Source organism: Castor canadensis, chromosome 11, assembly GCF_047511655.1.
Source record: "Castor canadensis chromosome 11, mCasCan1.hap1v2, whole genome shotgun sequence".
NCBI lineage: Eukaryota > Metazoa > Chordata > Mammalia > Rodentia > Castoridae > Castor > Castor canadensis.
In genome coordinates this window covers 95,271,327-95,281,227 of record NC_133396.1, presented here as the reverse complement: position 1 = coordinate 95,281,227, position 9,901 = coordinate 95,271,327, and the positions used below count along the sequence as shown (strand labels likewise).

General features: G+C 37.2%; 1 pseudogene; it reads right to left on the bottom strand.

The window, feature by feature from the left end:
- Nucleotides 1-4,107: 4,107 nt before the first annotated feature.
- On the bottom strand, nucleotides 4,108-5,510 carry LOC109676345 (DNA endonuclease RBBP8 pseudogene; annotated as a pseudogene).
- Between the last annotated feature and the right edge of the window lie 4,391 nt (nucleotides 5,511-9,901).

Below are 9,901 nucleotides of genomic sequence, written 5' to 3'. Positions count from 1 at the left end.
GCAGCAGTGGGTTGGATCCCAGCAATGCCAAAATATATATACAGAGAGAAAATAACAAGTGAAAAAACAAAATAGAATATGTAAATTCCAAGTCAATAAAATGAAACAGTAAAGGTATCAAAAAAGAAATACAAAAAAATTAAAAGTAAAATATTTTAAAAGGCATGTTAAATACAAAACAGAAAGTGTTAAGGCAAAAATAAATCTTCTCAAAAACACAAATCAACCAAACTTTAGTTATGATGCATAATTAAAAATTAAAGCAGGAAAAAATTGCCACACAGAGAGAAGGTATGTGTAGGTAAAATTGACAAGCACACAGTAGTGTAGATTGCTAAGTGTGCATACGTGTGTTACCACACCATTACTCAACATCAGGAGGATGTACACCTAACAGATGACAGTGCAGAGGGCCACAGGCTAGAAGACAGAGTGGAGGCTAGAGGTGCCAGTGTAGGAACAATCCTGAAATGCCCAAGCTCCGGAGGCAAAGACGTGACACTAGCTCTGCTGCTTTAATGCATTTTCAACTTGTTTCTTAAATGGGACTTGTTTCCCATAAGGGGAGATAAAGCAGTACATCATGCTCATGACAGGAGAAATCTAAGTAGAATGTCCACTGACTACTTGGTTTTATAGCACTAAATGCCAGCTCATTCTTTTTAGACATAAGGAGCCACCCTGCAATATTACTGCTTGCTATCCTTTTTCTCTATATATTCTCATCCTGTCCCTTATGTCCTTATAACATAGATGAATGATATGGACTCCATACTGCAGAATCTCATCCTCCAGTAGAGGAGATGGATATGTAAAATTTTATGTAATACCATATACTGTATAATATATCATATTGATAAAGAGAGAGGGGGGAAAGAAGGGGGAGGGAGAGGTCATTCATTGTATTAAGACATTGATTATATGAGAGAGAGAGAGAGAGAATTTTACAAAATTTGGGGAAATAAATGTGTCCCAGACACAGTGATGGCACAACAGAAATAGCAGACAGGTGATCTCAGAAATGACTTTCCTAAGTGAGGGAAGAACCATGTGGTAGTCATGGCAAACTGGGACCAGAGAGAGGTCAGAACAGCACGGCAGGTATGGCAACAGTTTTCAAACAAATCTGCACCATCAAGTTATTATTTCTTTCAGTACTTCCAGTGAGATTAAACTCTTATTTCATAGATTATTTTCTTTAACACAACCTTTGGCACATTTCTGCCCTAACAAGTCACCAATGACGTAGAGTTTAGAAAATATCAACAGTGCACACAATTCTGCAACCATGGTAAACTTATGCAAACCAAGCTGAGGAGAAAGATAATCAGGAACTCTCTTTGTATGTGAACCATCACCAAAGAATAAATTCAATTTAAGTGAGAACACAGGAGACAACACAGTCACTCATCATTATTCAGGCCTACAGGAACTCATTTCTCTGACTTATCAATGAATTTAGAGTCAAATTTGACTTTTCTTCTTATGTAAAGTTAGTTTCCTTCATCTTATAGTTCATCTTCTATGTTTCTTCTCTTCCTAATTAGTCATATGTTGAGATTATTTTCCCATTGCAAACTTTTCATTCTGCCTTTGGATACCACAAAAGTGCTGAATGATGAAAGGATAACCTCTAATATGTCACTGTTACGAGTTGCCTTTACACAGAATCGGTGAAGATCAGAAGGAAGGAAGTAAAGGAAATTGTGACCGGCAGAATTCTCAAAAATGACCATAGTGACTAATAGTGTTATAGAATTTCCTTCCTTGAGACCGAGTGTTGCCTGTGAATATGAGGGAGTTGCACAACCAAGATCAGTTCAACAAATATTTAATTAGCACACAAAACAGGTACTAGGTCATTCGTTGTATTAAGACAATCGATTGTATTGTGGAAATTAACCTGGTTGAACAGAAGTCTAGGTAGGATGTGAAAGCTGTTGCAAAGATACATCATACAGAAAACAAAGCTGAAGTGCAGAATGAGGACTAATACATGTAAGTTAGAGAAGTGGGTGCTAATGTAAGGTATAGAAGACTTTCTATGACCAATGCTTTTCTTTACTCTTTTGTGGTACTAAGGATTGAACTCAGGACCTCACGCTTAATAGGTAAGTGCTCTACCACTTAAACAATGCCCCTTAGCATTTTGTTTTTGAGACAAGGTCTTGCTAACTATTGCCTAGTCTGTCCTTGATCTTGGATCCTCCAGAGTAGGTGGGGTTACAGATGTGTGGCACCAACCGAACCTAAACAGAGGTTTTGAAAATGGAATGTGCTGCTTGTGAAACTGCAGCAGTATCATCATTTCAGGTAGTCAAGACCCAATAACAGACATGAAATGTACTGCAAAGAGGATTCCTATGCTTCTTAGAAGATTGAACTAGATGACCTTGAAGATTCTTTCAACCCAAAATGTGTGTCTATAACTTAACAGTCCAAGGCCTAGATGTGTGGTACCAATCATTTTTATTTGTTTTATTTCATATTATATATATATATATATATATATATATATATATATATATATATATATTTATGTTTAAAACACCATCACCAATAGTTCTATCACCCAAATATAGCATTTAACAACAGTTTTTATCACTCTTTTTTGCAAAAAATGGCTTGTTTTGTTTTCTTATAAAAGTTATATTATGTGTATATCAATGTTTAGCATTAACTGATTGTACACACTGAAATTGTTCTTAATATAATACTTCCTAAATAGATGGGTCTTCTTTTCTTTATCTTTTATCAATACTTATCACTGTCATTTTTATAATAGCCACTCTAGTAGGTGTAAGGTAATATCTCATAGTCATATTGACTTGCATTTCCCTATTGTCTTGTAATACTGAACACTTTTCCATACAGAACAGAGAATATTAAGAATTTTAAACATGGGAGGGTCAAGGTTTGCTGCATATTTTTGCAGGCTGCTGTGTGGGAAATAAGACTGGAGATTAGTGGTGGGATTAAAAGGAAAAGGAGTTTTAGCAGAGTGGTTAATTTTTCTTGAAACAGTATGGTAGGAGTATTGATAAGCAAAAGGGATAGATTTAAGATGAGCTTTAAGGATTAAACTTGAAAGTTCTTACTGATGAACTGAACATGGAAGGGAAATTAATGAAGCAATCAGGAGCTCCCATGGATTGGGAATGAGGCTCAAGTTGCAGAGCATTTGTCTAGCATGTGCAAAGCTCTGAGTTCAGTCTTTGGTACTGAAAAACAAAACAAAGGAAAAGCAAGAACTCCCACTGTCTATACCTGAACACTTGGGTTGGTAAGTGGACCATTTTCTATGGTGGAGATGGGGGGCAGTTTTGAGGAAGGTGAAAACAGTTCAGTTTGGCCATATTATTTGAGATGCCTATAAAATAGAATGAACAGGCAGTTGACTATGCTGATCCAGAACTTGGAAGAGAGTTCTGAACTATAGGCAAAAATGAGGAAGGATAAAATACACTTGAATGCATAACTTCATTATGTTCACTCAAACACAATCTCATTAATGTCAGTCAATTGTTTCAAATACTTGACTGTAGGGAAAAAGAAGACAGAAAGATATATTTTGGTTGTTTGTTTTTGTTGCTGTTGTTGTTTTTTGTGGTCCTGGGGCTTGAACTCAGGGCCTTCACCTTGACCCACTACACCAGCCCTGTTTTTGTGAAGGATTTTTCAAGATAGGGACTTGCAAACTATTTGCCTGGGCTGGCTTCAAACTGAGATCCTCCTGATCTCTGCCTCTTGAGTAGCCAGGATTACAGTGTGTGAGTCACTGGTGCCCTGCTGCATCTTAGATGTTTTGCAAGAACTCCATCTAAGCATTCTACAGGTATTTAACTGACGAACTAATGTAAGTTCATATCTTTCACCAGGACTGACCTGGTTTTTATTTTTTATTAGCTCATGAGAACCAATACCTTTCATAACTTCAAAATTTGTTTCTGAACAATCCTGAAGACAGGATTTTCTTCTTTTATTTGTAATGGTGTTTTATGGTCTAGAAAGGATTTACTCAAGGACAGGATACTGCACTCCTATAGGCAGGACCCCTCTGGGAAATCTCTGAGTAACATGTAGCTCACATTAAAAGACTTAATGGCTTTAGGAAAAGTCCTTTGTAATGGGCTTCAAAGCCTCATAAATTGTCACTTCCCTAAATTTGTCTCTAGTGGTTTCACTTCATTGGTTTTTCTCTTGAGACTGAATAGCTGAACACTGATTAGACAGGTACAGAGGTTTATCCATTACATGGTCCCCATTCATGGAAAACTGACTAAGCATTGTGAGAGGAAAAGCACTTTCTCTGTGTTCACTTTCTTCCACGGTCTTCTTCCTTTTAGGTGTTCTGCCTCCCAATGTTTTCTGAGGCATCAGATGTTTATCAATAATTGTTTCTTTAATTTGATCAGCATTATCCCGCTCACTTATGTATTTGCTTACATTTTTATTTCTATTGATCTACTTATTAGAAGATGGCTGATTAATGACCTTGTTCACTTGAAACCCTAGACCGTGATGTGTGAAATAGGGCGCTATCTTCAGAGCTTGATCTAATTTTCTCTGATCTAGAAATAGAAATGTTGCTTACACCGGAATGTTTCTCCCAGTGTCCAAAAGAGAAGGGGATAAACTTGTATTCAAATCCAAACTACTTTTCACATATAGAGGTAGCTCCAGGGGGGAGGAATGAGTCTTTGAAGTAGAATATGAAAATCTTAAGTGATCTTCACTATTCCTCATAGATTTCTCAAAAGGTTGTTCCTTGTGATCTCTTTCCAGGTAGCAGTAGAGCTCATCATCAAGAGGGCTTGTGGAACCTTGAGGTTCAGATTCTTCTTGAATACTAAGTTCAAGTGTTTCGGAGCAACTATAGCTAAAGAAGAGATGACTTATATAGGGATAATTGGTTGTTTCACATGTTTTAGCCAGTGAAGACTGACTGATTACAACTGTTAGCTACTTGAAGTTCATTTTCCTTGGGGTTATGGTGTGGATGAGTTGAAGCCTTGGAAACCTTTCTTAATTCATTTGTACACAGCTCCAATTTAGTATGTGTTCATCTATGTATTGGGCATGAAGATTCTCCTTTTTTATAGCTTCTTCATGCCAAAACATGAAAAGGCTGTTATTGGTGAATCTAGAATAATATTTTATTCACATTCAGCTCTGCTGCTTGATGCTGTTGATCACTCTCAATTTTCAGCTGAAGTTGTTCAGAAAGCCTTTTATTTTCTTCTTGGAGAGTATTCTTTTGATTCATGATCTTCTAAAAATTCAGTGGTTTTATGAAGAACTTTCTGCTGCTCTCTCAGCTGTTGATTTTTGGTGAAGAATTCTAGTCTTTGTGCATCTAAAATTCATTACTTTTTGGGTTTGGTTTCTTTTACTTGTAAACGTTATGCTTCTTTATCTTGATGATCTTTTAGTTTTGTCTAAAGTTCCTTAAAGTCATTAGATATATCTGCAGAGCTAGGGCTTCCACAATTGCTTCCAGAGATATTCATCTTACTTAATAGGTTCTATACTTCTCTTTGTTTAATGCTTTCTAATTGTTCTTTTGACATTACACAAGTATGAAGTAGTCTTTGAACAGCAAAAACATGATTTCCAACCTGCATTAAGATTCCCAAAAACTCCAGGAGGGAAGAAGATGTCATCTGGAGTGGTAAGGGGATGGCAAGTCACTGTTCTCTTTTGCCATATCCCCTCACTAGACTGCCAAACCCTCCGCAGGGGTGGCCTGCACTTCCCAGGGGTGGGTGAAGGTCAGAGGGTGGCCAGCCTAGCTTGAATGCAGCCAATCATCATTACTGCCATTTTGAGAGCTAGCTCTTGACCTGCTGTGGACCTTAGTGAAAATGAAGCACTTTACCATGGGCCACGAAGTTACCATGTGAGTTGTTCTATTATAAACTGTTTGTTATCTGACCTTTGAAGCCATAAAGTGGAATGTGTGCAGCAACACTCCGTAATTAAATTGAGTTTATATATTCATAATCAGGCCTGAGTAGATATTGAAGGCCCAAGTTATATGAACATGTGGCCTGAAAAACTGTGATTCCTATTCCTGTTGCACTGCTATGCCCCTTACCTAGCCTGTCTCTGTGGCCTACAAGGGAGTTGCCTATGATCAGTTGACAGAGAAATAGAAGACTAGGGTCAGTTTTATACATGTTCTGCACAATTTGTAGGCACCACCCAAAAGTTGACAGCTGTAGCACTTTAGCCCATTTTTCAGGCATCACTGCAGGAGAGTCATGAAGGGAAATGTTTTCAATGGGTAAAACTTTAGGCAGTGCACCTAATTGTGCACTTGCCTTGGAAAGTGAAATGGTCAGCTGTGCAATCATATAGTGATTCATGGGCTAACCAATGATTTGACCAGATTGCCAGGGTCTTACTGGATGGAATATTGGTGGTAAATTTGAGAACAAGGTATATGGATAGATTTCTTTGAGTCAAAGAATGTGGAGCTATTTCTCTCCCATGTGAATGCTCAACAAGCATTCTTTGTTAAAAGGATAAAGTTCTTTATTAAAAGAACTTCAATACTCCAGTAAATAAGATACCCCAATCTGTGGACTTTAGTCAATCTTGTATATACATCCTTTGTTAAAAGGATAAAGTTCTTTATTAAAAGAACTTTAATACTCTAGTAAATAAGATACCCCAATCTGTGGACTTTAGTCAATCTTGTATATACATGGAAACTTGTCATTACCCAAGGGGCTCATGACAAAAGTGGCCATGATGACAAAGATGGGGATTATTCATGGGTTCGGCAACATGGATGTCCAGCCTGGATATGAATACCTCTGAGTGTTCTGCCAGGAGTAGAGATCAACACTGAACCCTCAACATGACATCACTCCCTACATGATTAGGCAGCTCACCTGGCAACGGTTTGATTACATTGAACCTTTTCTATTATGGAAGGTGCAGCATTTTGTCCTTACTAGAATACACACTTATTCTGGAGGTGGATTTGCCATCCTGGGTACAACACTTCTACTAAAACAATTAACCAAAGACTTATAAAAAGGATTGATAAAATGCCTTATCCACTATCATGGTATTTCATGTGCTGTTGCACTTGTAAAAGCTTGATCTGCCATCCATATCTTCATATATAATGGTAAATAACAGTAACCAGTTGAGATATTTTCTGAAGGCATGGAGAATACAAAATAAGTAGAATAAGAATGTAGTTATAAGTACCAGTAATGATCATATAATCAGTTACAGAAACAAAAATTATAATTGTCATGAGTATTTCCTCACTTTTTAAAAAATACATTTGTGTGAACATATATTACACAACTGTCCTATATTCATTCCTTTCTTATATCTTTGTTCTGTAACATAAAATTGTTGATTTTATATCTTTATTTAAGTATACTTATTTTGCATCATAACACTAAGTTATGAGATATCAGGAAAAGGATTAACATCACTCAAAGATTTTATCTCCTCCTGGGGGGGAGATGTTAGTGCTTTTTTGGTTGTATGCAAATTAGTTGTGTCACGTTAGGTGGAACTATAACCTTGTTATTATCTTCATTTGAAGATTTAGTATAATTTAAGGACAAAGGGTAGACATTTGATAGCTAATTTTAGATGTCAGCTTTATAGAATTCATGAATAGGGAGAGAACTGGTAAAGCCCATTTCTATATGCACCTGTGTTTTCAGAGAAGATTGGCCTGTGGGTCTGTGGACTGGGTAGAAAAGGCCTGCCCCCAATGTGGGCAGAGACCATTCAGTCATCTGGGAACCCAGATATAACCCCCCAAAAGGCAAAGGGATGGAGAAACTCTTTCCTACAGCTGAAACAGTCTTTTGTTTATGCCTTTGGATATAAGAACTCAGGCTCTTCAGCCTTTGGGCTCCAAGACTTACATCAGCAGTTCCCCCTGTTTGTAAGGCTTTGACCTAAAAGTGTTACAACATCAGCTTCCCTGGTTCTGAAAACTTTGACTTGAAATAAGCCATGCTACTGGCATCCCAGGGTCTCCAGCTTTCACACAGCCTTTCTTGGGACTTTTCACCTGCATAATCATGTGAGACAATGCCCCTAATAAATTCTCAAATTCTCTCTCTCTCTCTCTCTCTCTCTCTCTCTCCTCTTTCCTCTTTCTCTCTCTCCTCTTTCCTCTCTCTCTCTCTCCCCCCGCCACCTTCCTACCTACCTCCTAATAACTGTCTCTCTTGAGAAACCTAATACAATGTAAAGTGAAATTCTACCATGTTTCCTAAAGGTTTCCTAAAGTCATACTTCTATTAATGCAGGGTAAATTGCACTAATATGTATGATACATTCATTAATCTACTCAAGATTTAAAGACACAAGAAAGAATCAGGTCAGCCTGCTTTGGGCTAAATGTACACACACTGCCTAGGACACAGAAGCTCATCAAGGCTGATATTGCATCATGAGCACACACAATGAAGAAGAGATCACTTCCCAAAGAGAAATCAGAATATTACTACCAAAGGGAGAAGAAATAGATTTTAAAAAATGGTTCTGTGTACATCTGTCTGTTGACCTCACAGAAAATATCCTTCTTTCTCAATGGTAATTAACTCCTCTCTACTTTAGAAACAATCCTTTCATGGATCTTTATATACTATCTCTTGAAATTTGAAATTCCCCAAAGGTCCTTTTCAGCACTTTTTGCATTTTCAATCCTCTTCATAATTCTCTCATGGTTTTACCTACCCCTTGCATATTGGTGAAGCTTTGCACTGGCCTCCAAATCTGTATAATCAATTCCTTAGTAATATATTTTTACCTATATGATACAAAGTTATCTAAAACCAAACTCATAGCTTATCCTCATCCAAAATTTTTTTTCAGTCTATGTTCTTTGTGATCATCGGTGATACACATTGATAAGAAGTCAATCCCTTATTCAGAGACAATCAGGTAATCCTAAAAATCTTTTTTTCTTATCCCTTCCTCTACATCCAGTGAGTCAATAATTCTCAGTTCTCTCTCTCTCTCTTTCTCTCTCTCTCTCTCTCTCTCTCTCTCTCTCTTTCTCTCTCTCTCTGTGTGTATGTGTGTGTGTGTGTGTGTGTGTGTGCGCACATGTGTGTGCTTTTGGAATAATCCACCACATTTCACTCTTATGACCTTGCCCTCTCCACTGACAATAAAATTCTTTCAAGATTTCCAATACAATCATGATCATCTACTTCAAATTCTTCTCTGAGGTAACATCTCCAAGCCCTTTAGCATAGTACATGACATGCTATCCAGACATGACTCTTGCATGCATCTTCCATTTTATGTTACTTTCCTACCTCCCCTTAGTGACACACAGCCCTGAGTACAGTATACTGTTTCAGACCTCCAAGTATTACTTAATTCTGTTGATTCTCCTGAAATTCAATTTACATTAACTCTAGAATTCATTGTGCCCTTCCCTCTCAATAATACTCTAATGGAGTTGATTACTCGCTCTTCGTTGTCACTTCTGAACCCTTTACATCACCTAATAAAAAGTTGTATTTTGTGATCTATGTGTTTATATGCCTTATGCTCTAGAATTTTTGTTCCTGGAGGATAGAATACATTTCAATTATCTTTATCTACAGTTCATAGCATAACTGATGAAGCAGAGGTACATAGCAATTTTTAATCAAATAGAAGGAATGAATCCATTCATAAATCCCATCAATTTAAGTGTGGCAGAAAGATAATTAAAGACCATTTTTGATAGCATGAAAATCTGTAGAGAATTTAAATTAAGAGAAATGAACAAAGTAGGGGAAAAACCATATTATTTCATAAGTAGAGGTCAGGACACATGTGCAGTGCACTACTTCAAGGATATATAACCAGAATCCAGAAAGTTTGGGATAAAACTGATAACTGAAAAACCCATATCCCC